The sequence below is a fragment of the Accipiter gentilis genome, chromosome 6 (genome assembly GCF_929443795.1).
Source record: "Accipiter gentilis chromosome 6, bAccGen1.1, whole genome shotgun sequence".
NCBI lineage: Eukaryota > Metazoa > Chordata > Aves > Accipitriformes > Accipitridae > Astur > Astur gentilis.
Window position 1 is genome coordinate 6141992 of NC_064885.1, and position 27033 is coordinate 6169024.

Genomic DNA, 27033 nt, shown 5'->3' on the forward strand with positions numbered 1-27033 from the left:
GTATGTCAGGAAAAAATGATGTTAGATAAAGTTCAGAAATGTCTTAGGTGCAGACTCTTCTCCCAGTAGCTTAACTGGAGTCTGATGATGAGATATACTTCTAACTGACACTCATCTTGAAAGAAACAGGTGGGAAAATGAACAACTAGGAAATATATGTGTGTGTAGATTTGTAAGTGTTCCACACTGTCTGCCCTCTTAGAGCTGGTTTCCCACTTATCTTCAGGTTATACAAAGCAGCATCTGACCTCTCTTTTATAATGAAATTTTTGAACCCAGCTGCCTAATTTGTGGTCTTAAGCATTAGACTTTTATTAAAAACATTTGTACAGTTAGGATTCTTGCCTAATGGCTTTTGCATTGCAAGAGACATTTGACAAATGGTCACAAATAAAGAAAAAGGAGGAGCTTGATTTCAGGAAAATCAGATTAATGAAAATAAGAAAATAGGTAAGTAATATAATAAGGAATAATAAGGAATATAATAATGCCTGAAGCTTTTCTGTTCTTGTTATGTTTAACATTAGGATCTATGACAGATAAAAAGAAGCATTATGTAAAGGGTTAATTCAACAGGTCAGTAAGGTCTGGCTCTGCTTACTGAAGGCAATTAGACTTCCTTTCTGAAAGCAAAGTGAATATATCATGGTTATTTGGACAGTCAATACAAAAGGTCCAGGAAAACCCAGTTGTTATTGTCCCTCCCCTCCAAGACTTTTGCCAGGTTCTGGTTTGAATTTCATTTTGCTGTCTCATGGAGGCTGGTAGGAAAGGAGGACTCCTACTGCCATTTTAGTACTATAAAAATTTCCCCCTGCATAGCGAAAGTATTTTACTGAATATTAAATGAGAAACAGCCTTGTACTAAATGTCGAGCTGATAATCTGCACTTAATGGCGGTTACTTAATGCCTTTGTCGAGGATGCATTTCAGAGGGATCTCCCATATGGGGAAAAATCCCAAGTCTATGGTCACAGTGCTGTTTTCAGTGTTTACATTAAGATCAGCACCATTCTTCAGCAGCTCAGTAATAACTACCTCTTATCCTAGAAATGGCATGCTGTGGATATAGCTTGCTGTGAGAGAAAAACCTCTGGCCATGTACTTCTGACTTTCTCATTTTTTCTTGGAATCCAGACTTCTCGCTCCAAAAGCCATTTGCAACTTTACTTTCACTGATATGTGTCACAGCAGGCTATGAGTACAGGTAAGTAGAAACTGCCGAATTAACAAACTGAAAAATCTTTGCTGTTACTGTTCTTTAAATCTCTTTTTTTTTTTAAAAATGTCCCTTAGAGACACTAACTTTATTTTGTAGAAAGAACATATAACAAAAAAAAAACCCAAACCACACCACTTTGCATTGTTGTTATAGATTTTAGCAAAGAGAAATCAGACCACTTACTGACAAATCTTCTTTGAGAGAAGAAATTGCGGTCAGTGGAGGTTGTCAATAATCAGGATTACAATAAATCATTTACAGTAAACTGTTCTTGGGAGACAGAGAGCTTAAGGAAATTGTGGGTTGCCTAGATGTAGGACGTGTTAAAGAAAACAATGATGCTTTGATTTGGAAAAAGGTATCTGATTATCCCAGATGTAGCTGGAACCTTTTCTCCCCAGCCCATGTCATTTTTACTTTTGTAAATGTTGCGTGACAATCCTAGGCTCCTATGATAAGATAACTATCTTTAAAAAAAGAAAACAGTGAGAAACTGTAACCTCAGCTGAGCGTTTGGATAAGCAAGGTAGCAGCAGCTGATCTATTAGCTCTGCATGACTGGAGTCCTGTGGCAGCAATCCATAGTTTAAACAATTCTTGGGTTTGTGTCTTTTCTGGATTTTGAAGGGCATTTTGCCGGTGATACACTTCACCAGAGCTCGGCACTGGGCCGTCTAAGCAATCTGAACTGCTCTAAACGCTGTATGTTACTGTAAATGCCCTCTCCATCCCTTGGGGCTGAGATCAGTTTTCATGAGAGGAAGGTGTGTTTGGATGTTCCCCAATTCATAATTCATTCTGCATGCATGCCTTAGGCAGCTCACTGATCCTTGCTTGACACTGGCTTGTGTGATCTACTGTCTTCTCTGCCCTCACCCCAAAACACTAAATCATCTTTTTCCTTTCCAAATCACACTGATGTTTTCCAGAGCAAGAAAGAAGTAACTATTTGGGATTTTTTTTCCTGAGTCTTTTATGAGAAAGGAGTCAGAGAAGCCATGAGGTTTTATAATTCCACTTTTCAGTTTATAGTTAAAAATCTGTCCCCCAATAATGTCAAGTTCCAAATATTGTAGAAGTGACCAAAATTTTGTAACTAACACTTGCCATGTATACAGGAATATTTCTATGTGTAATTATTTATATTGGAAACTTACAGAATAAAAGGATTTTATTAATGAGAATCAGAAACTTTGGTGGCTTACAATTAATACAAGACCTGCTTTCTAAGCTTATTCTTGACAGATTGACACTGAAGGTTGTGCTGGATCATGGTTGGTGATAGCTATGGTTGATCTCTAACATTCTTGTCATGAATGCTTGCCCTATTTTCAGAAGACGTTTTCAGGAGCAGAATTTCAATCTGCACAGCACAGCACTAAACTCTGGTTTAGCTACATCAATTTCTTACTGCTTTCTTGCTTCTCTTTATAGTATGCATAGGATACTTGAATAGCTTTTAGAAAGCTTCTAAGGACTGTATTTTCTTCTTTTCTGAGTTTGGATCTGTTTGTGAGTCTGTTTAATATAACTATGCTATTTTTGTTTATTCAAGGGTTGTGAGCTCAATTCTCTCATGGTTAGCTAGTGGTTACTGCCCACATTTAGATATCTCTGGAAATAACCTTTGCATATTTAGTGGGAGCACGTGGAAAATAAGCTTAATTCATCAGGGCCAGAACAGTGATAATCTCAAGTATGGGTGAAGAAAATTTGCAACCATGAGACCCTTTCTGCATCATATTACATGGGATGAATTTGCTACCTTCTTAATAGTAACTGTGGGGAAGGAAAGAAGTTTGGCTACAGCTGCATTACCACTTGCCTGATGTTACATCTCTCCATGTGAATCAATTCTTATGGAATAGTTATTCTGAGAGTGATGTAAATAACCTGAATGTTACAACATTGAATGAATTTACATGTAGGTAGTTGGTTTGCAGAACCCCGTAGAAGTGTAGATTCTACTCAAGTAGACCTGGTTGTGGAATAATTCCATGTGAGTTTGGATTTGAGACGTTATGTGAACTGACACTTGAGTGGAATAATGATGAGCTTAATTTGATAAATCTAGACAGGATGAGTTGTCTAGTAGGGTACTTCAGGGTTTAGGATTAACTCTAATGTCATTTATTATTTTCATTAGAGATTTGAGAGAAAGTAAATTGATGATATCCACATGTAGTAGTAAATTAAGATTGTGTGTTAAGACAAATATTACTAAAGGGAATTGGGTGCTAGAAGCATGGTGACATTATAAAATAGCAAAAGATGTAGAAGCCTGGATCTAGCAATTCTCTGAGACATTTAAGAGTGATAGACAGATTGTGGTCTGCAGTATCATAGGCCATTAAGAAGTCTACCAAAATTTTGGGTCACCTACATCAAGGGACTGAATTCATGTAAGAGAAGGATGCCATTTTTTAAGAGATCATTCCTGAATTATCAGGGTTTATTTCTTTTCATTAAGGGCTACCTGTAGGCAAGGCTGAATACCAAGTGATCCCTCTGTACTATATAGAGACTTAGGGTAATTGCCACCATGTCCAGATGTGCTATCAAGCAGGAGTGGTTAGGAGCTCTACAACATCCAGGTGCTTCCTGGATGAGTAAAGTGGAGTGTTTGCAGCAGGTTTTTAATCTGCTATAGGAACGTATTTATAAAATACTACAGCTATCTGTGTAAGCAAACTTAAAAAAAAAAAGCAGGCATTTGTCCTAAATCTATTGTATGGAAAAAAACATTTTAGGAAGCAGATCCAGGACATTTCTCTGCACAGGGAAACATAGTAAAATATACAGGCAATATTACTATCACTGTGGTCTTTAGTCCAGGTTCTGATCCTTACATTGACATTTTAACTTTTCTTTTTTGTTTATGTTTTATCTGGCATCTGTTACTTCTGACACTAACTGTGAGGAAGGAGGGGCATGTCTGTCCCTGCAGAAGACTTTTGTGATTGTGATTTATTACATTGTTGTTATATTTTCCTCTTTTCTAGGCTGAAACTTACTTAGTAATTTCTCATTCTGAAGCCATTCCAGACCTTTGGTTATACCTGCTTCCTTGAACAGCTTCTAGTTTTGCTAACACCTTTCTGGGATGGGAGGACCAAAATTACATGTAGTGTTCAAGATGTAGGCATGCCATGTTGTTTACACAGCAGATATTCTCCAAGTACACAGCAATTCACTCAAAATAGAGAAAACCAGATCATACGGTTTCTCCTCAGCTGCATTGCATATCCTATTCATTTTGGGTATGTATTTTATCTCTAATGCTAAAGTATTAATTTATGCAGAAATAGAAAACATGGCAGAAATTCGTGCAGTATGGCTGAGATAACACTATAAGAACTTATATATTTCTTGTAGACTGGGCAGACCCATCATTTGGGAAGCCCTTGATAGAGAAAAGTCCCTCACAGGTGTTGAACCAATATAATTAGCTCAGCAGAAAGGAAACTCAGCTTTGGACAGAAACCAAACATGGAAAAAATTAGCTAAGAAAGTGAATGAGCTTGCCATTTGGACCTGGTTTTCCCCGCACCTTTTTCCTTGTCATAATAAACACTAATACATCTTTCCAACTACACCAGTTAACTAATAAAAAAAAATGTTAGCTCTCCCTACCAGCTTTGCAACTCCGATGTTATTTTCAAACCCCTATTCTTTGCATACTCTGTCCTGTTTTCTGGATGAATGATTGTGCTGTTTCCTGAATGAGGAGTATGAAATTTCATTGCTTTATACTAGACATCTAAGCATGAAGTCAGATACAGTTCCAAGTGTTGAAGTAGTTAATATGATACAGAAACTGTGTGATTCTTTCATGAATAACCAACTTGGTTGGCAGGTCAAACCAGCACAAGAGATAACGGCGTAACGTGTTCACGGGCTGATCATAGCAAGTATGTAACTGAATTCTTTGCGCTGAATTCCGAGCAAAGTTTTCTTCTGCAGCAGGTCTGGGGAGGGCAATGTGTAGATGCAAGAAATATAGCAGAGCTATCAGTACAATCATATAAAAAAAAATCATAGGAAATGAAAGTCCATGTCACTTTACTTTCTTCTATCACTTTATTCGTTCTTTTGATACGTTCCAACATAGCCCTTTCCCTTCTACTATGGCTATTCTAGTTCCTGGTTTCCAAAGTGGTCTATGGGGTATCCACAATATTTTCTGTAAGATCCCTTTTTTAGAGTTCACCATTAAATTTTAACTGAAAGGCAAATGTCAGTCAGTTTTGAAGACAAATGCTAAGAGATGAGATCGGTTAATGTTTCAAAAAATGTGAGAACCACTGAATGATACAGTAAGTAACATGGGTCAGGAATTGTCAGCTACTCTGTATCCGACAGATAACATGTTGTGGCCCTGTTCCTTGCTTCTTATGTGCTGGTGTAATAAATGTGATTAATAGTAAGCTGTTTCCCTGAATTTACCTATTGATAGCTTAAGGGCTGTATGCAATGTGGTGTACCCTATTAATGCTCTTTGGGGAACATCATGTAGGGGGAATGTGGGGGACACATGGCATAGATCCTTCAGTAGTCTAATAATTTGTTTTACGTTCCTTTTCTCTCTCAGTGAGTCATGCTCATCTCCCTGTGACTTGAGAGTTCATCTTGGGATCTCATGCCATCTTTCTGTCTTTATGAGAAGGTGTGTATGATGATCCACCCTAATGGTTTCTGTTGCTGGCTGTGGCAGCATGTTTTATGATGGGTGTGGTACATTCCCATTTTCTCTGTTGTGCATGTACAGTATTCACCTTGCAGCCCCACCCGTGGCCACTCCCACCCTCCCACTGGGAATCGCCCACAGTAAGCTCTGTAATTACCTTTATTTGATCTGAGGAATGGATTTGGGAATCTTATTTGCACAGTCGTAAGCTGAGTATGTTAAAACAAAAAACAAAAAACTTTGAATGACTGATTCACTGAGCAGTGATGTATTAAGTAGAAAAACAGCAGAGGCACAGATAACCAAGTTCAGGGGCTATTTAACTGAAGTGGTTTTGGAGTTTTTGCTTTGGAAATGTCTGACTACACTACATGTATACAAAGGGGAATTTCACCTTTTACCACCTGTTTTGAGTTCTTAATGTTAACAGGCAAAGCTGCTGTAAGTTGCAGTTTTCACTGGAAAAGTTTCTGTTAGTTTTTCTTTGAATTAAACTGAATCAGTGCGAACTACAGTTGTACTTGTTTTACATGCTTCGTCTGGGTTATGCAGTGTAGTTTACACAGGCCTCTAAGATTCTCAGTGAAGAAAATAAATTGTATGCAGTCAGAAGTAATGCAGCACTAGTTCAAGCATTTAGTTTCTGGGGAAACCTTTGAAAAGGAAAACCAAAAAACCCCCAAGACTCAAGCTCCTATTTGGCTTCTTAAGATCAAAGGTCTTTGAGCATCCACCTAGCAACTAGTAACTAATTCAGCTAGCTCATAGAAGCACAGCTGATTTGGAGTGATGTATTCTGCTGACACCTATTCCTAGGCATGCATGAAAAATGTTGCATATAAAGTAGTAAAGATGGAGGAACAGGTAATGGAGAATTATATTTATTTCTCTGGAGGGAACCCACCCTTCAGTCCTAGCAATAGCCTTTCTGTCCACAAAACTTAAGTGTTGTTTCTGTATGTGCGGTAGTCAATAATGGCTAGCATGTAAAAGTATTTCAAACATTTCAAACAGGTATACTGGGGAAATTGGGCTAATAATTTGCTTAGGTTACCAGAAAGAGCTTTTGACAAGGTGCTTCATCACAAGGTTTTAAGGGAACTAAATATCCACTGAAATCCTGAATATCCACACAAAAGGTCTTTGCATGGATAAATACTTGGTTAAAAGATAGAAAATGAAAAGTAAAGGTGAGCGATCAGTTTTCACAAGAAAGGAGGTCACCAGAGCTGGGGGTGATCTTTAGGGGTCTGTTGAGACTTTGTGTTGCTTAATGTATTCACAAAAAAACCCAGAAAAAAGGGTGAAAAGCACCATGGCAAAATTTGCAGATGATACTGTTATTCTGAATGGTTATGATGAAAAAAGAAAAGGCATTTAGCTGACCATTAAAACTCAGAGTAATGATGGATGCATCCATGAAAATGACAGCTCAATGATAATAAGAAGCACAAAAGCAAAGTCAAATGGTAAGAATTGTGAGGGCAAACCAGAACAAACAGATACACGTTTTTTCCACAGTATAAAACCATGATACATTGCCATCTTGAACAGCATGCTGTTCTGGTTCTCCCTATCTTGAAAAGGAGACAGTTGTACAGGATAGGTTGCGGAAAGGGCTGCAAGTCTGATCAAAGGTCTGGACCAGGTTCCATATGAGGAATGAGTAAGTGGGCTTTGGGTTGGAAAAAAGATGATTGATGATGGTGAAAGAATGGAAGAGGTGTATTAAATCACAGGTGGCATGGAGAGGGTGAAAAGGCTTTGAAGGCAGTCTCCTAATTTAACAGCTGCAGACCATTAAATAAGCCTAATACGAAGGAGATTCAAAACTAGCAAAATGAGGTGGTTCTTTACACAGCATGTATCTAAGCTGTGCAAGCCCCTACCACAGGGTGCTGTAGATGTAAAAACTTGCATGGATTCAAGGGATATCTGGATAAGTTCATGGAAAGGAAAATCTATTGCGGCTTATTAAATAGATGGACACCAGCTCTGACTTAAGAGGTTTGTGACTTGCAAACTATGCTGTTTCTATGCTTTTCCCCAGGCATTTAGTCTTGTCCATTGCTGGAAGTAGGATACTGGGCTAGACGGGCCTTTGGTTTCACCCAGGATGGATGTATTTCAGTATCATGTGCACTGCATTGCAGTTTTAAACACATAAAACCAGAGAATGTTTCATGTTTCAATGCCATGAATTCTCTGCAGTGTAAAAGGTAATATCTTTCCAGAGAGATATAGCTACCTACCTGCAGAAGCAAATGCTCTAGTTAGGGAAAAGGGAGAGAGAGAAAAATTTAGGTGAGGAAATAAAAAGGCAAATGCCTGATTATCCCAACAGTCTTCTCTCCCTGCCCCCACAATTACGAAGTCATTCACACCCCAGCATCAAGTTGAGAACTTAGTTTTGTAATTTAAAGCATTTTCTTTGGAATACTAGGAGGAGCAAGAGACAGACAGACTGAAGAATAAATGAGGGGCAGTTTGGAGATTAAAGAACCTTATGGGAAAATATGGCCTGACATTGTTTTGCAAAATGAGTAACATACAAATACGCTAATCCTTTAGGAAGAAATAACTGCTGAGAACAAGATGAGATACAAGTGACTTAAAATTAGGAAGACTAAAAGAAGAGGGAAGGGGAAAGGAAAAGCAAATCTAATATGATGAACAAAACAAGAAGTCGTGCATGAAAGCATTAAACTTCCCAGGAAGGATTATGTCCATTCTTTGTAAGCCTTGGAAAACTTAATGTCTGCTGTTAATATAAGTACAAAGGAAGTTCCCGGGGAGAAAAAAGATCTGAAAATGAAGGAAGTTGTGAGAGAATAGGCACAGCTAAAACCATCCCTATTTACAGTTATGAGATACGAGACCAGCATAAGAGTCTCTAAAAACTGTAAATATGGCCATATCTGACAGACTAAGTTGCACTGAAGTTCATTCACCCAGTTAACCTTCTCTTTGCTTCACTGCAAAGTGACCAATGGTTGTTCTTCCCCTTTACCCTCCCCACTTTCCAAGTACTTGCTCCTCTGCTACACCCACCTGTTTTCCCAATGCCTAATTTATTCCTAGAGTCTAATTCTGTTTCATAAACACTGCTTCCTTACTGTTAAAAGCAAAAGTATCAAGAACAGCTATTTGATTTTCAAGTTAATTTTATTTAATTCTTCATCTTATGCTATTTTAACTCTTTCAGGAAAATTATTCAAGCTTTGTGACAACTGTTTCTTCTAAAAGAAGAGCAAAACAAAGCTAAGTTTCTTTCCACAGTTCTCTTCATTCCTGGTTGTTTAAAAGTACATTGTTCAAGCCAGCATGACTTAAATGCTTGATGCAAAATTTTGGCAAAATAATGTTATTTGTTCATCTAGGATAAACTTTTCAGCCAGGTCCATCTGTCTTGTGAAACATGAGGTGCTTTTATATTAATTTTTTATTTGGCCATTATCTGACTGAACAGGAGAGCAGTACTAAGTAATTAATGGTCCCTGTGCTCAGAAAAAGACACTGAAAAGAAAATGCAGATATTTGTGACATGCATACCCCTCTTCAGGGGCTTAAGTGCACCTCTTCAGGGCTTAAATCTAAAAAATATTCTATCAATAGAGTATCTAAGAAATGGAGACCATGATAGTAGTCTTTTCCATGCTTAAATATTTCAACTTTTTTATGAACATCTGAAGCAATAGAGAATCTCCTTCAAGAGCTATATATGTATTCAAAATAGCGTATCTACTTTCCGCTGTTTCTTAACAAATTCTGAATTCTATCTGTTTGTGTCTCTCTCCATCTATTGAGCTGATCCCTTCAGAGTAAGCGTGTCTACTATATTGATAACTGAGACAACAAATATGCTTTTAATTCTTTCTGTCCCAAATTATAGTTAATTAAAATATCTTATGGCAAAGTATAAAAAAGCCCCAACTCCTAAAACTGGATTAAATAAACTACAAAAACTAGAAAATGTGAAGTTCACAGCTTTTTTAGGAGAAATTAAGTTCTATTATACAATGAGTAGCTTTCCCCACCTATCACTTATAGGAAGGCCCCAATGACTTTAGAAAATAGAGATTTCTTTCACCACAAAACATGAGGTAGTAACACCCTTGAAATAAAGGAGTTTCATAGAAACAGCAAACATCCAAAAACTGTGTGTACAGAAACAATTTTGCAATAAACAGTCTGAATAAACAGTCTCTGTTTCATTGAGGAAGCATCATTGAAGCAAGTGTATTGAATTATATACACATCCCTGATGTTGTTACAAAACTCTTAATGGAGATTAAAATTAGAAACAAGAAAAAGGCTGAAATTAAATAGGAATCATATAAGTCCTGCATTTTTCCCTGTACTCATGCTGCATTTCACACATATACATCGTGCAACTTATGAAGCACAATAGATTCTTCCTGGGAGACTCATGCCCCCTCTAACAGGGATTTTGTCCATTCTCTCCTTAGTGTGAAAAATTAACTCCTTTATTGAAATGGAATCTTACATTTTTGGGGGAGCAGCTAGCTATAAAGACGTTGAAACTATTGTTATTTCTTCTCTTAAAATATTACGTTTCAGTGATACATAAAACATAATTAACTAATCTAAGGGGATTACCACATTAAAGAAAGAGATATAAAACTAAACGTATTACAAAACCCATTCTGATTTCTTATACATAAAAAATGATGCAAATTAGATTTTTTATAGGTGTTTGTTTCCAATGCTTAAAGCACAGCTGATAAAGAATATTCATTAAGGGACTAGAAGTATGGTTTTATATTATTGCTAACTCTGTCCTCAGAATAGTACTTTCAGGAGAAAAAAGAGAATTGATACATTAAAATATATTTATATTTTATAAAACCCTCACAGATCTATATCAGCATCCATAACAGCAACAGCTCAACATTTTACTTCCTCTTAAAGACCTCTATGTGTAATACAGTTTTTCACTCATTCTAGTGTTTTAGCTTTTTCAGATTGACTAAACAAGTATAGGACTAAATTTGTAATATTAAAGCATTTGGGGGGACTATAGACTCTAATGCAAAAACAGAACATAGTGTTACAGATTCAGTAGAACAAAAAAAGATGTCAGCAAGGGAAAGTAGAGTCCTGAACAAAGAGCATGTTGCTTGGAGACTTTTTAGATGTTTATTCATGAAGTAATGTCTTGAAATTAAAGAACGTGTTTCATTTTAGACTTTTTTTTTGCATTCACATATTTATGCCCTCTGATTTAATATTTTTTCCTGTTGAACCCAGCATTTTATATTGTGGTAGCTATCAGTTGTGACGTGTGGAACACGTTTTATAGTCAAGGAGAAGATTTGTGTTTGGGATTAGTTTTATCTGAGGCTGTGTGAAGGGAATGTCTATATGAGAAGCTTTTGTCAGCTTTAGTTATTGTTTGCTGCTGAAGAGGCCAGCCAGCTATTAGAAGCAACCTTGTACTTTGCTTTCTTTGTCAACTGTTTTGTGGTGACGGTAGCTTCCTACGGCAGATCTCATGCTATGGTTGAAGACCATTTTTCTCCGTGGTTGGGAGTCTGTAGAGCAGAGCTATAAGGCGCCTGGTTTTCACAGCTATTGTTTCCAATTCGTAACAAGATCTATATAGCAGGAATACGGTTGGAAAGATTCAGAGTCACAGGAAAGCTGAGGCTGGAACGGACCTCAAGAGGTCATGTAGTCCAACTCACCATGCTCAATGCCAGGTCAGCTAGATTAAAGTAGAGAGAAGAGTATCAGCAGGAAAACAGCTAAAAAATAAAAAGCATGTGCCTACTTTCTTCTGTCAGGGAAATCTAGGCCCTATATATGTTACAAAAAACATGCATGTTTGAACATTAAACATCACTGACGAACGCATCATCAAATCTGACTTGCTAAACTAGGGCAAAGGAATTCTTCTTATGGGTTCTCTTTATTTGGTTTTCCATAAAGTATTCCTTTCCTTCTCTCTTTCCAAGTTAAATACTGCCAGTTATCACTTTTCTTATTGTGATTCTTGGCATATCTTATATTTTTTTGAGAAACTCAGTGCTGCTGGAATAGTTGAGTATACAAGAACCACAATTTTTATTTTGTCAAGAATGCATATTTTTGCATTGGTAGTTATGAAATAAAGGTGGAAACTTGATTCTTACAGTGTCTAAAACCATAAGCAAGTGTCATAGATCTATCATGTGCTTATTTTTCAGAATTCCATGATGACAAGGTTTGATTATCCATATTGTTATATTCAAGGAGTTCACTCCTGGTACATCCTACCTTCAGTTTCAGTATACACCTATTTCCAGTTTCCACATTTTCATTCTCTCTTAAATTTTACTTTGTCATTCCTTCTCAATCTTTTAGCTTAGCAGTGTCTTTATATGTGGGAAAATCTTCCATTCGTGTATACCTGATCTTTTCCTATTTTTGTTGAATGTCTTTTTAAAAATGACTTTTTCTGTGGAGGCTTTCAACAATGAGGAACACCATCACTTTGAGCCAAATTTTGCAGTCCCCTTTGCAGTCCTCTTGAGCCACTTTGCACATAGATGCGTAGATAAATATGTCTTAATGTGCCTGTTGAAAACTGTCCCCTGTTGTATTTTTATAGAGTTGGAGAGGAAAAAAGAACAGGTGTGACTGAATTATGCTGTGCCCCATTTACTTTTTAGCTGTTGAGTTTGTCTGCTGAAAACTACTACTAGCCAAGGCATGTCCCACTAGGCTGCAGGGTAATCTCACCTATGTGAGGATAGACAGAAATCTAAGAAGCCATTACTAGATTTCTAGTAAGTCTGAACCAGTGAATGAAAATTTTGTGAGGCAAAGAATTTTTCCATACGAGTACAGGTATTTTGTGCTGTGTACTGAACTGATATATACTTAGGGACAGTAAATTTCCATAGGTCTAAATAAGTGGTATTATTGCTCAACACCTCTGAAGACTGTGTGCAGACTATCCCAAACAGAGTACCTTGCATTAATGGCTAATCTTGAAAATGTTGGTCCTAGTACATAATTTTTCAGTGCTTTGAAAGGTTCTTATAAAAGATGTTAGACAATAATATTTCTTGCATGTTGCCCAAACAGAATTCAGGTATCACAAAGCTGACCCCAAGCCCATATGGTAGATCAGGTGCTCTCTAGACACTCTGCATTTCAAAGAAAAAAAACCACCCAGCCCAAATCTATTCCTGGTTGGAAAAGTAGGGCATACATTAATTAGTGACCTTAAAGCACAATGGAAAACTAACGGGGCAATGCCAAGTCAGAGTATGAGAAATTCTGGAATATTAATGATGTTTGCCTCTGATCTCATACATTGAAGAATACGTGTGTTCTCACCTCCCAGAGGACAGGGCTGAGGCTTTTTGACGTCTTCAAGTTCAGTGGCCCCAATTAATTTCATTCTAGTGAATTTAGGGAATCAGCTGAAATTACTGCAGAGCTGCAGGTCTTTGTCTCTGAGAATTCGCTGAGTATGAATGCCATAATACAAGGCTGAAAGGAGGTAGATATAGTGCTTGTCTTGAAACTAGAAAGTATGAGGGAACTACAGATGGCAGATTTAACTTCAATTCTCAGAAAAGTACAAAATTAAAAATACACCAAAACACCACGCTAAGGAAAAAAAGGCAAAAGTAAAAGCCATTATGAATTTGCTAAGAATAAATTGTCATAGTGTAGTTTCCCTGTATACTGGCCTTGCAAGAAGAGGAGAAGGTGTACAGGTAATACAGCTTGACTTTAGTGAGGCTTCTATGCACTTTCCCATGATGTTCTCCTAAGCAAACTAAGAAAATTTATTTTAGATAAAACTCTAGTAGAGAAGAGGTAAAGCTGGGTGGAACAGAGCATTAAGAGTAGTTACTGACTGTTTGTTGTTAGAATGAAAGGGTATTTTGAGTTGATTTCTTAAGGAGCCTAATACTACTTGGTATTTTCACTAATGACTTGCGTGATAGACTAGAGAGGAACACTAATCACATTTGGAGACAGGGTGAAGGTGGGAGGCTTTGCATATGTATTTAGAGGACAGGATTAATATTCAAAAGGAGTCAGGAAAAATGATCTGAAGAAAGTAAAATGCAGTTCAATAATAACCAAGTTCAACATGTAGGCAGGAATAATAAACCCTGCAGATAGTGAATGAGAACAAGTGACTAGATAGCAGTGCTGCATAAAATCATCTTGAGGTTTTAATGGGTTAGAAGCTGAACCTATATCAGCCACATTGTGCTGTAATGAAAAAGGCAGACATGCTAGCAGGTACAAGATACACAGAAATGAATTCTGTGAGACTTGTGAAGTTAACTCCTCTTGGTCTTGGTAAAGTATCAGCTGAAGTTTTGTGTCCAGTTTTGGTCACTGCATTTTGACACAACGGACTCCAGTTTGGAGTCCATACGAGAGGAGTGAGCATGGTCAGAGGCCTAGAAAATGTGGCTTATGAGGAAAAATTTACAGAACTAAGTTTGTTTTGTCTGGAAGAGAAATTATATTGAAGGACATTCCAGCTCTTTTTTCCCCTCTCGTTTGTTCTTCTTTTCTGCAGCTTGGGAGGACAGTGCCTAGTTGTTTAATTATTCCAGCTGGGAAAATAGTAAATTATTTCCTTCTATGAATTACTTACATTCCTGGGAGAACAGGTTCCTGTCTAATATTTCTGGCATCCTACCATTTGCCCACAGAGGGGAATGTTGCAGGGACCTGTCCTGGCAGGTCTGTTGAACCAGCAGTTAAGAGTTTGCAGGGCAGGGATACCTACCCATTCCAGGAGTAAAGTACGGGCTAGGTGTGGAAGTTGTAAGCTGACACTAGATGAGCTCCTTTGAGAGGCTCTAACAAACTGGTGAGGCAGCAGTACAGAGGGAAACAAATTGGGTTAAAATGACAGCATGTTTAGCTTCATTACATGACTCTGATGGAACCTCACCCTATATGCTTCATTCATTTCTGAGCACTTCACCAACAGAAAGATAATAATGCTCTGGATTGCAGTAGCCCTGTCTCATCCAAACATCTTAAAAAGATTTTACATATATTTACTAAGCCTCAAAAGACACTGTTGAGATTTGTAAAGTCTATACAGGGATCACTTTACTAACCACATGTTTAGCAGCTCCCTTCAATACTTGGCAACATTTAACAAGGCACAAAGAATGCAGGTTTCATTTGAAAATGTTAGGGAATTTAGGTAAAATGCGTATAATAATCTTATGTATTACTATTTTGTTTATATAATGCAGAAAGCAACATTGTTGTTCTGTGGACAACTCTAAAGGTCTTGCATCCTGAATAAAATAAAGAATAATATATTCTATTGTATTTTTTTGGAATACATGGCTCTTTTAAGTGTTGATCTGAAGGAAGAATAGTGCCATATAGGACACTTGGGAAGAAGGTGTTTGCAAGAAGCTAGCAAGTATGGCATGCTGGATTATAGCGAGGGGTCTCGGCTTTCTTGGCATTGTGGAAGAAACCACTGGTAGTATCTCATGTATGACCAGGGGACTTAGCTGCACAAGAGGGGTGCAAAAAATGGGCTGTGTTGTACAGGACTTAATTGATTTCAAAGAAAAGAACAAAAAATCAGTGTGTTTGTCTATGGGGTGAGGAGCCAGTTAGGGAAATAGCAGAGGAGCTGGCTATGATTATGAGGGCATGACTTGAATTTATGTTTGAAATGTGGCAAAAGGGTTAATTATTTCCCTAATCTTAATAAAAGTGGCATAGTGTCTTTGATAAATAGAATTGGCCAAGTCCTTAATGTAAGCAGCATCCTGTCGTTAGCACCATGTTAGGGCATTGATTCAATAGTGACTCAGAAGAAAGAGCAGCAGCTCACAGCTCTGCTTCCTAAGGCAGACAGAATGATGCCATTCTGTGGTGATTTATTAGTGGGCTCCTACTCAGGGTATTCCAGCCTCTTTCAACCTTGCATAGCTTCTGAGAACTGCCACCTTGCTTTCAAATCTTAACTAGCTGAAGAATTGCCTTGGAAAGATGTGGCACTGGCCATACTCACAGGTGTACGAGAGGAGGATTTTATTTGTACCTCTCGCTTAGTCTGCATTATCTCCATAATTAATCTCTTTGTATTTCAAGCTAATGATTTGTGAGGTGCAGGATAGCAGAGAGGTGTGTTTGACCCAAATCATAAAGCTCAGGCTTTCTGAGTAACAATAGAGGACATGGCCACAAACAGTAAATCCTATCTGCTTGGAAGTTATCTCCATTTACTGTTTCTATGGCTTGTAGACACCGACCTACCAAATACTGTTTCGCTTATGCCACATCCAAAACAACACTTTTCCTTACTTTCCAATAGACACAGTCAGAAAGAGCCAGCTTCCAAAGTTTCTGCATGAGTGAGGTGTCAGCTGCTAGAATATTTTGCATCTGTAATTGTTTGGTTTATAAGCAGGACAGAGTAGTACATGTAAAAATGTTTCACTATGCACTCTTCAGTGCTTTGAGTCCCTACCTTTTAAAGGCTAAATACATGGTGGGTTTTTTGTTTGTTTGTTTGTTTTGTTTTGTTTTTCAACTTTATGCCTTTTAAATTTTATTGCATGGATTACTGGAGAACTTCTGACTTCAGATCTAGCTGTGGTCACTCTGGGCTGTAATCAAAGGCTCCTTTTGGTTCTAATGTAAATCAATTATCAATATTTTTTGCAGGACTTGGAAATTTCTGTTTCAGATTTTTTGGAGGCCGTATCACTGTCTCCCTGTCCTTGGTCATTTAACAGCCTATGAAACTAGGCTATGGGATTGATTTCATGATTGAAAGTAGTTCTGCATGACACCACTTCTTGTGTTAAGTTTCTGGAGTTTGCAGCCAAAAAGGTTAGACTGTTGTTGTTGTGGTTAATGTTTAGTTTCCAGAAATTCTAAACAATTATATTTTCTTTCTAGTTCTGTTTTTACATAACAGATGCTCTAAAAGGACATAGTGCATTTTCTGGTTTATTTTATGTGTCTTTCTTATTATTCCCTTCAAAAACTGTATTTAAGCAGCAAGCTATTCTTCTAAAAAAGAAGCAGCCAGTTATTACAAGGAATGGATCAGAAAGACATCACTTCATGTAGATGACCCTCTTTCTACGCTCTTCTCTTTCAGCTCAGTGTTTTGCAGTAATGGCAAGTGTCTTCATGTGTTTCTGGCAGGTTCCTATATTGTACCTGTCACAGTGGCATACACATATTTCCATTTACTCCCTGGAGTACTCCACTGACTCCTGTCTCAGTAACTGACACATGGCTCCAGTTATATCTAGGAACACAGCAATATTATACAAGTATCTGTGCTCACGTATAAGGTAATACTTTCTCACACTATACTTTACCTTTTGAGGCAAGTGTAGATGCTCAAATTACCAGCATGTAGTCCCTTATTTTATTTACATTAATACTACTACCCATGTTCATCTCCCCCCCTCACCGGGATGAAGGGTAAACAATGTGCTTTAGTTGTGTATTTTCTTGGCTGCATATATAATGCAAGGTATAACCTGGTTGAAAGCAAACTACACAATCCTTTACACCTTAAGAAAGATGCACTGTAGGTATTTAATATTTTTTGTTCTTCTATGCTCATAATTAGTTATAAACAAAATACATACATTTTCAGTCTAAAACTCATCCAGTTCAACCTAGATCATATCAGTATTCAAGTTAGAAACATATGATTCAGGTAAACCAAAGTGAAACATTTATAGAACAAAGTCTAATTCCCCAAGATTTAATCTGATGTCCAGTAAATTTGCAGGTGGGCCAAGAGTGCATGATGGCTAGTTGTTATTTGTAGGTTCGATAATTATTGTGTTTGCAACACAAACAGTTCCCTTCTTGCTGGAAATCTAACAGTCTGAAACCAAGAAATGAAAAGAAAGCAATATACTTCCTGTGCATATAAAGAAATAAGAAACAAGTTTCCATTTGCAGTACTCAGATTTAGTAATTTCTGCAGTTAACACATCCTAGCTTCTGGATGTCACTTCAGTCACATTTCAATATAGGAGTAAGTCTGAAAAAAAGTTTTCATCTACTACTACAAAACACACGAGGCAAAAGTAACATTTAAAACGGAGGCCGTAGTAAAAGCAAGCTGGATTTCAAAACATATAACTTCCCAAGTTTTTTGATTCACCATTGGAAAAATTTGAAAGAAATCTATTATGAATCTGTGAGACATAAGACTTCCCACTTTTTTGTAGAAATACTTTTCTTGGTTTGTCTTTCTGTTATTTAATTTTTTTTTTCCAGGTAATGGTAAACACTTCCAGCTTTCTTTGTAACTATGGAACAGACAGTAGCTTAGTTTAAGTTAGTATACACCCAAGACAAGAGGAGCTTTTTTTTTCTTTTCTTTGGGAAATCACCTACAGTCTTCATTTCTCCCAGTACTAGACCAATGGATCTATTAACTTACCTGGTGTTTTCTTGACTTCTTCTCTTGCTACTCTTCACTCGCGGCTGATAAATACCTATAGGAGTTGCTGAGGAACGGGATGTAGGTGCTGACCTTCCCCTTCCCTCAGTCTGAAGTTCTTCAAAGTCAGCCTCAGGGACTTCAGATTAAATAGATGAGCCAAGGCAAAAGAGTTCTGCTCCCCCTTCCGTTTGGCTTTCACGGCTGAGTTCTAAAAAGCTATATGAAGTTGTCAGAGGTTTCCTCTTACCTTTTTACTGAAGCAAAACGGCGTGCTGCTGCTCCAGGACAGGATTAGGTCATTCAAACAGCCCTGCAGAGAGAGTGGAGGCTCAGCGGTACAGAGTCTCCAAAGGCTGGAAAGATCTGATCTTACATCAGGTGAGAGAAGGCAGCTGGCTAGGCAAGCCAATAATTATGATATCAGCTCTTGTTCGCCTCGGGCAGTCCTGCATTTAATAAGAATACAAATATGACTAAGCTGCAGGTTTTTTTTCCTTGTTCTCTTGGTAATTCTTCAGAGAAGTTGGGCAGGTATCGAGCTCTAACTGTCTAGAAAGAGCGTGCTCCCTCTCAACCTCTCTGTTTTTCTTTTGATTTAAAATACCCATCTGTTGCTGTGTTTTGCAAACCTATTATCCACCTGTGGTTGTTAAAAAACCCTCTTTCCTGGCATGGATTTTGACATATTATCAGAAAGCATTCAGCTACCAGAAATAGGCATCTTTCTTGCATTTGTTCAGTCTGAACTCTCATCATGGAAAGGAACTGTGGCTCCATCACAGAATGTCAAAACATGTTGCAGTATTTAAGTGTAAGAGGAACACTACAAGACCAGTATACTCAAGGTAATATTCCTTCCCCAAACCAGAATGCTTTAGCACAGTCATAAAAATATAGCTAGATTGGAGAAGCGTATACATTTGTGTGGGCATGTATGTATATATATTTATGTGGAGAGGTTTGTTTTTTGTGTGCAGGTATGTAGAGAGGAATATGAGTTTAAATGTGCAATTGCAGGAATATGTATTTCTGCTGCCCTTACCTGGCTTTGTGCACACTCTACAGTCCCCTACACAAACCTGATCACACCTACTGTAATAATACTTACCTACCTCATAGGGTGTTGTGAGGATTAATTAATGTTTGTAAAGTGCTTTGAAGATGAAAAGCCTTGAATGAGTGCTAAATATAATTATCGTCATTCCACAAAACAGTAGAAACATCTTTGCGGCCCCCAGGTTATTGTATAGGTACACCCATGTTTATCTCCCACGATTATGGTAAGATATTGAATAAGGTCTTGAAACTTTGATAAAAACATGCTCTCTGCTTTGGAGGACATATTTATATTCAAGTTAGGTTCATGCTATTCCTGAAGTGTTTTTGTGATTCTTGTTGCAGAATACTTCACACAGATTTGTGATAGAAAAGATCTACCACGGCATCCATATGTCATAATAATAGAACTGGTGGAAGAAAAGCCATGTTTTTACCTGTGATAAATTATTTCCTATCAAGAGTTTGCTGGTTTGATTTTCTTAGATCTATCAGGAACTTCTGATACCAGAAATGAAGACTGTCAATTTATCTGCTGGATCTTGTAGAGATAGTAGGCATGGAGTGTTGGTGGATAAGCTCTTTCCTGTCTGGAAGATCTCAAAGATAGTGCTGGATAATTACTTGTCCTTTCCAAGGGCTTTCACATTTGATGTTCCTCAGGGTTACATGTCTAAAGCTGGCAGGGAAGATTCTGAGATGGTTTGGGCTACATCTGACATCTTTACTAAATTATTCCCAAATTCTGCACTACCCTTAATTTACAATTCTTACTCTGATGGCCGAGACAGACAAATCTGAGATGGTTTTATGTTGGTAACTTAGGTACTAACTGCAGTGGCCTAGAACCAAAGTAGACTAATGGCCTGATTATTAACCCAGTCTCTGTAGTGAGCTTTGCAGCCTGCCTTGAAATCCAGACTGCTGCAGCTATGTAGTTACTGGTACCTAAGTTAGCTAGTTTAACATTAACTTGTTGGGTGTGTTTACTTCAGCTGGCGTCACAGGTCGATTGCAGTGCAGAGATAAAATCCTGAATGAAAGTGAACCACTGACTGGCAAGCATTATCTCCTCTTTCCTGGGATAACTATCAGGAGGAAATACCTAGAGGAAAGGGGGGTGTCAGTATTTGCTGCAGACTTTTCCTGTTTCTTACCAATGTGTATCACAGCCTTACATCAACATCCACTTTTGTGGACATAAAGAGCACAGCCCATCTAGCCGTACTGCTTTGTAGCATTTCTCCTTTTGACTGGCAAAATAGTTTTGTAGAATTTAAGGTCAGTACTTTTTTTTTTTTTTATCACAGCTGTCTTATAGTCAACTTGAAGAGTTTTGTCAAACCAAACCAGCTTGGTCTTCAGGAGCTGAAGCCTTATGGCACAAGCAAAGAACAGAAGAGATCAAGAGGCTTACATCAGAACAAATGTAGTTTTGTCAGATCCAGACTAGACTATTGTAATGAGTTAGCTTTGTATCTCTTCTTGGTCTGAGCTTTTATTGAAAGACTGAGGTGTTTAGTTGGTGTACTGGCAGCTGTTCTAAACTGTTAAATCCTGTTCCCAGGTCTGATCTTTCATTTTTTTGGGGAAAAAAATATTGCAGCCATCAAAGTTGCAAAGTAAGTATTCAAAATGTGAGTCAGTGGAACCAATTCAGTGATGTCTGACTGAGACTATAGTTTGAAGTAATAATGTCAGCAGGTAAAAATGGCTCCTATCTACTTTCATGAGGGCTTAGCTTCCCATTGAAGATTACGAAAGTGGCAGTGCCGTTTGGTACTTCCATACAGGCAGTAGTGCAGAGGGAAAAGAAATGGCAGTCTGCATAACTGACATGGCATGATGTCTTTATAATATGTCCACAATGAGTGCCTCAAGAGCCTGCTTCCGTATTTGTTTCCCTCGCTTAGGGGGAGTCATCCTGCATGATCTGCTTCCTGTGGTGTTACATTTTGGCATCTTGGTATATGAGGTTATTTTGTAATAGAAGCTGGAAAAATATGATTATCTTCTTATGTTCTACCGTTTGATCCTTGTCTCAAAATTTTTTCCTGGACTAGCTAGTGCTTTTCAAAGCAAAGCACTGGAAATGGATAAGCTGAACTCAACAGTATGCATGACACTTTGTGTCTAATTCAGAGTGTTTGATTGATGTTAACATAAAATGTTCTTGGGCTCCCTTACACAGAAAACCACTGTTGACCTCATTATAAACCCCTCTTGCTATTTAAAATTGGCAAGAACTGTCTTGTTGATCTGGAAATTTGTCAGCGAGGAGTACTCCCTATGAACTTACTTCATTTTGTGCCCAACCGGAGCATAAATTCATTCCTTTGATAAAATATTCTTATTTAATTTAGTAGTGGGATAATTGCTTATTTTTAATACATTGTTTATATTTTATTATGCAGTGATGGCAGCAGTATTTGTTATCATAAATAGCTTTGTAGGCTTACAATTTTTGTATCCTAACATTTGGATGATAAGCTTACAAAATGACTTAAGACGTAATCTAACCAGCTATTCTGCCACCATTAAATAGGAAAAGTGGCCTAGCATCTTTCCCTTGGGATCACCTGAGGGAAGACACACCTGGGTGTAACTTAACCGTCTGCTGTGCTGCCTTTAAATAGTAGTCAGGGCTTGCTTTTTATCTTCTGAGATATCCCTAGGGAATACACACCTTGGTTTAACCTACATACACTTCAGCCCATTTTTGTCCCTAAGAAATAATCCCAAGTGCATTTATCTGGTAGTTTAATGTGTCTAGAAAAACACATTGGTAAACTGAACTTAGCAGTGTCAGCATTCGATGTATTTAAGAGTATCATTCTCATTCCCTTCCGAGCCCCTTCTTTTGACAAAATATATCTTCTGCCCTATTGTTGTTATAGCTTAGAGGAGCTGTGAGATGCAGTGTTCAGTTGGAAGACTGAAGGGGCGTCTTCTCTGGGGAGAACTGAATTCACCAGGGAGATCTGAATTATAGCCTCTAAATCTGGCACACCCATAAGATGCTCTTTTGTTGGCATTTGCAGAACTTTGTTTGTTAATTGTTTAATCTTAAATTAAAATATAAAGAACCATTATTATATATGAAATATTGTTTCCTGACCAGTGATTTAGTGTTGCCTATAAAGCATAGCATCTGTAGCAATCTGACAGCCACTATAAGCTATTATTGTTATTTTAGAAATAAGGATGAGCTCAAGACGTGGTGTTAGACTTGACTCTGTGCCTTTCTGCTCTAGGTGAAATTCAGGTAGGTGATCTAGACACGTGTTATAGTCATTGTGTCATCTAGCAATATGTTTTGTTTTGCTTTTTTGACAAGACTGCTATTAGTATGCAACTTTCAATACAGAAGTGAGATAATTAATTTAAGACAGAGATATTGGGCTAATGGGGTAATAATATCTTGTTCTCCTCACAGGTTTGTTTTGTCTTGTGCTTAGTTATTTCTTCCTTATAACTATTGAGTATCATATGACATGTTCAGGACCCTGTATCGTGCCACAGCAGCTGGATCTTTCTCCTGTCCTCAGGAAGGAATGCTCATTCCTCCTTGGAGCTGATTGCTGTATATATGTAAAGTTTCAGACTTCAGAATCAGGTTAAAATGTCCTGTAGTGTATCATAAACTTTCTTCTCTTCTCACAGAATGTAATTTGTGAAGAGTTGGCAACATTTTGTCAACTTGCCCCTTTTTATTGACATTGCATTTCAGAAAGAGTCTCTTGTGATTTTCTTCCCTTTTTTTGTTACAAGGTTAACAGAAAGAGAGAAAGCTTTCCTAGCCTGAAGCTGCTGGATAAGTGGTAGGTTGGCAGGCTGTCTTTGTTTGTTTGGTCTTATGGCTTCTTCATTTTTGGCTGCCAGGCTTTTTCTAACATCACAGAGTTCTGCAGAGCGAGGCTATTGGGGAAGTTTTGGTGACATGACAATAATAAGGAGAAAGTCTACTTTACGTCAGTTTCCAGAGCACAGTAATTTGATGAATGCATTCTCTGTCAAAGTCAAGAATGTAGAAGAGTGTGGCCAATGTCAGAAGACAAATGACTGACTCCTAGCAGTGTTTCATTAAGCCACCTGACAATGACACTGGAAACTTTGGTACTGATATTGGAGCGAAAAGAAGAGTTGGCTGATCCTCTGTTTAGTCACCTCTAACTCCTCTATCTAAATAGGACTTTCTAAAGGTCAGACCACATAAGATTCAAAGAAGAATGCTATTGCATTCTGGTTTTAAGGCCCTGAGGGACTGTGGGAGTTTCAAGAACATGTGGAGCTACAAGCGAGGCCTTTGAACTGTATGAGTCTTCCAAACCCAATCCTGTCACATTCATGATTCTGAATATGTTATGCAGGTTTGGCCACTTAGTGCTAAGGCATAAGCAATGAAATGATCACTCATACATTACTTCATATTATTGCTTCTAAGGCTTGCTGCCTGCTCTTTTTATTTTCCATTTATTTTAAGCTGCAAGATGATTTCAAAGGTGTTGAATAACCCACACCTACCCCAAATAGTGTGCATCTTTTAGTTCTCGGGCTATTTTCTGGTCTGTTCCTCCTTGCTGACATTCTATCATGAACACGCAGCATCCTTTCTGGAGCTGTGACAGAGCTTAGAAACAACATTTGTTTGTGAATGACATGCGATGTTGCTTTGTGGTACAGATGGAGCATGTTAGCAATTTACTGTACTTACTCTGCAACCCAAGATGAAACAGATTCTATTCTTGCACCATTCCTTTACAGCAGCTGAAGAGAATCTATTTTGAATTGTTTGAGGATCTCTTGTGTAGCACTCAGAACAGTGGAGTGTGCTCAGAACCTGTTGTACTTCCCCGCTTGCAGAACCTGCTATATCCCTTTCAAAAAACTTACGAATTTGCTCACAGCTGAAATATTGCTTTTGTATTTGCCTTGCTCAACATATTTTCTGTAGAAGTCTAGGAATACTGAAGCTAGAGATAAAACAGTACACCTTCTCTGTACCACAACCTTTAACCAAGTTTCTAACCAGTTAGTGACATGATTGGTTCTAAACAGGATGATTAATATTTAGCTAACTAGAAGACAGCTAACAGTGTTTTACTCCTGCCAGAGGCTTAGGCTAGCACATGATTATCTTATAACTGGCTTGGTAGAAGTGTGTGTGTGTTGGTTTGTTGGTTTTTTTTTTTTTTTTTAGCCCCTTAACCATGTCTAATAACCAGTACAACTGGTCTGTCTTCTTCCTTTCTTGGAGTGTGCTTACATGTTCCTAACTACAGTGCTCCATAAGCGGCTAGTGCCAATACATGCACACCCTTTTAGCATTTCCCCTCTTCCATAGACTTTGGGGGGACATTTGTCCTAAGCTTCCCAAAATGCTCCGATAATATTAATGTGAGAAATACAGATGTATAAACAGGATTAGTAGACTTGTATTGCAGAAAAACTGTTTTAGGAATACAACTCAAATTTAGTTCTTGAAACGTGAGTTTCTTATGAGCTCATTAAGAGAACACAGTTATATCTGCAGTATTTATAGGCAAAGTTGACAGGTGCTTAATATCATCAAGGTGTTATCTCAAATTCTACCAGCTATTATTGTATTGATTTTGAATCAGAAAGAAAAAGTGAGAAGAGTTTACCTGGGACATTCAAAAGGACTACCATACTTGGGTTTTCCTAACCAATTATCATGCAAACACAGCCTGGGATGAATTATTTGACACAGTCTAGGACATTGCTTGGATTTGAGGAGTTACGCAGCACATTCAGCAGGAAGGGTATGGAGCTATACCTGGCTGGTAGTCAGGTAGGGTTCTGAGCTGGCCTTCCTAGTTCCTGTATGCAAGACTTTAGAGCCATCAGGTCAGTAATCAGAGCTGTGCAAGAGAGGTTTCCCCCATCCTGTCCAAAACCTTTTCACATCTTTCTTGGGCAATCCTTCCTTCATCTTTATCTTCACACACAGTAGTGGAAAACATAAAACCTTGTGCTTCCACAAACAGCAGTTGAAATCATCCCAGAGGTATTATCTTAGAAACTAGAAAATGATTCAATGAAAGAAGGAATGAATCATATAAATACTCAAAGTGTTGTACCTCAGCAATGTCCCTCCCTTCTTAGTACAAAGCAAAGAACAAAAGCAGGCTGCTGCCTGGCATGGGCCCCTCCTAGATGACTTACTGGTACTGTGAAATCATCAGAAGCCTCAGAAAGAAGTGCTTATGCAGCGTTTATGGCTTGATTTTCTTCTCTTCAGTTCACTGTAAGCATGGAACCGGTAGCCGTGTTCTCTTGAATGCCTGCATATATTCTAGAAGGTGGATGAAGGTGGACTGAAGCAAATATTTTATGTTCACAGATTTCTGGGTAGCTTTTACATTTCAGAAACTGAAAATGGGTCTGTGGAGATAAAACATATTGTGTGGAAGAGGGGCATAAACACTATAAGGTCATGAAAATATGAAACCACATTTTCATTGCTGAGGATGATTTTAAACACTCTCTTAGAAAACAAGTAATGTGAAATTGTGTGGTCTGTTCGAATGGAAAGTTATAATGGGAGGTAAAAATCCTGAACAGGCCATTAATTCCTATTGGCAGACAAATTGAGATTGCTTTAGCACTTAGAGGAACTTCAGTGAGAACGAAATATTGATCTCAGATTGCCAGGTTTAAAATTAAATGTGTGAGATAAAAGAGTCAGAGTAACCCACTGTAAAAAGTATTCAGTGCAAATTATTTTATGAAAGATCATTGTACAAAAGATGAAAAGAATTAAGGAGCATATAAAGAAGTAATTGCAAATGAAGTTTTCATTCTAAGTTCAGTTAAAAATGTTTCATCTTCTCAAGCAAGTATTATGAGTTCATGTCATTTTCCAAATGCTCCAGTCTGTAAGGTTTCATAGGAAGCAACAGGATTTGTTCACCTTCACTGTCAACTCTTTGTAAGTCCTTAGTTTGAATGGTTTGTTCAGTAAAATGAGAATACACTGCAGCTACTCTACATTGTTTGAATGTGTCTTTGCCAGTGTGGTTTTTTTATGTTAATTTTTTTTCTCTCTTGTTTTTTTGCACAGTATGCTTTTCACTCAGGCTCTTGTGACATCAGTGGCGAATGTCTGTGAGGAATTGCCTCAGGCCAGTGTGACTTTCAAAGGATAAGACAATTTGTTACCTTGCCAATGAACAGTTTATTACGTTTCTAATTATTGTTATTAGTCTAGCAGGTGGTGCCATGCATGATATTTTTACAACTGCCAAAGTTGCAGGTACTTCTTTCATGACAAAAAATAACCTGAGTAAGATTTAAAGAAAAAACAGGCATTCTGCTGTAGTACGTGTTTGATAATTCCTTGTGCTAACATAGTGTATATGGCACCTGGCTGTTTTTAAATCTTAAGCTGAAACATACTGATTCTTGAAAGATTTTGTTGTGAGACCAATTGTAATTAGAGTGTGTTAGCAGCCTAAGTTAGATACGAAGGTATCTCTCCCTCCCTCTCAAACTCTTTCCTCTGCTCTTTATTACTCTACTTGTTGTGTAAATTAAAGACTCATCATATTTATAAACTAACTCGAGTTTCTGTTAATCAGCAGCTAAGAATGCTAAATATTCTTT

At 37.8% G+C, this 27033-nt stretch overlaps 1 long non-coding RNA gene across 1 annotated transcript in view; it reads left to right on the forward strand.

Moving 5' to 3' along the window:
• Positions 1–27033, forward strand: part of LOC126039680 (uncharacterized) — a 41520-nt gene that overhangs the window by 3083 nt on the left and 11404 nt on the right. Inside the window, exon 2 of the long non-coding RNA XR_007506385.1 lies at positions 1051–1207. This is a non-coding gene — a long non-coding RNA (uncharacterized LOC126039680). The remainder of the gene's footprint in view (positions 1–1050; positions 1208–27033) is intronic.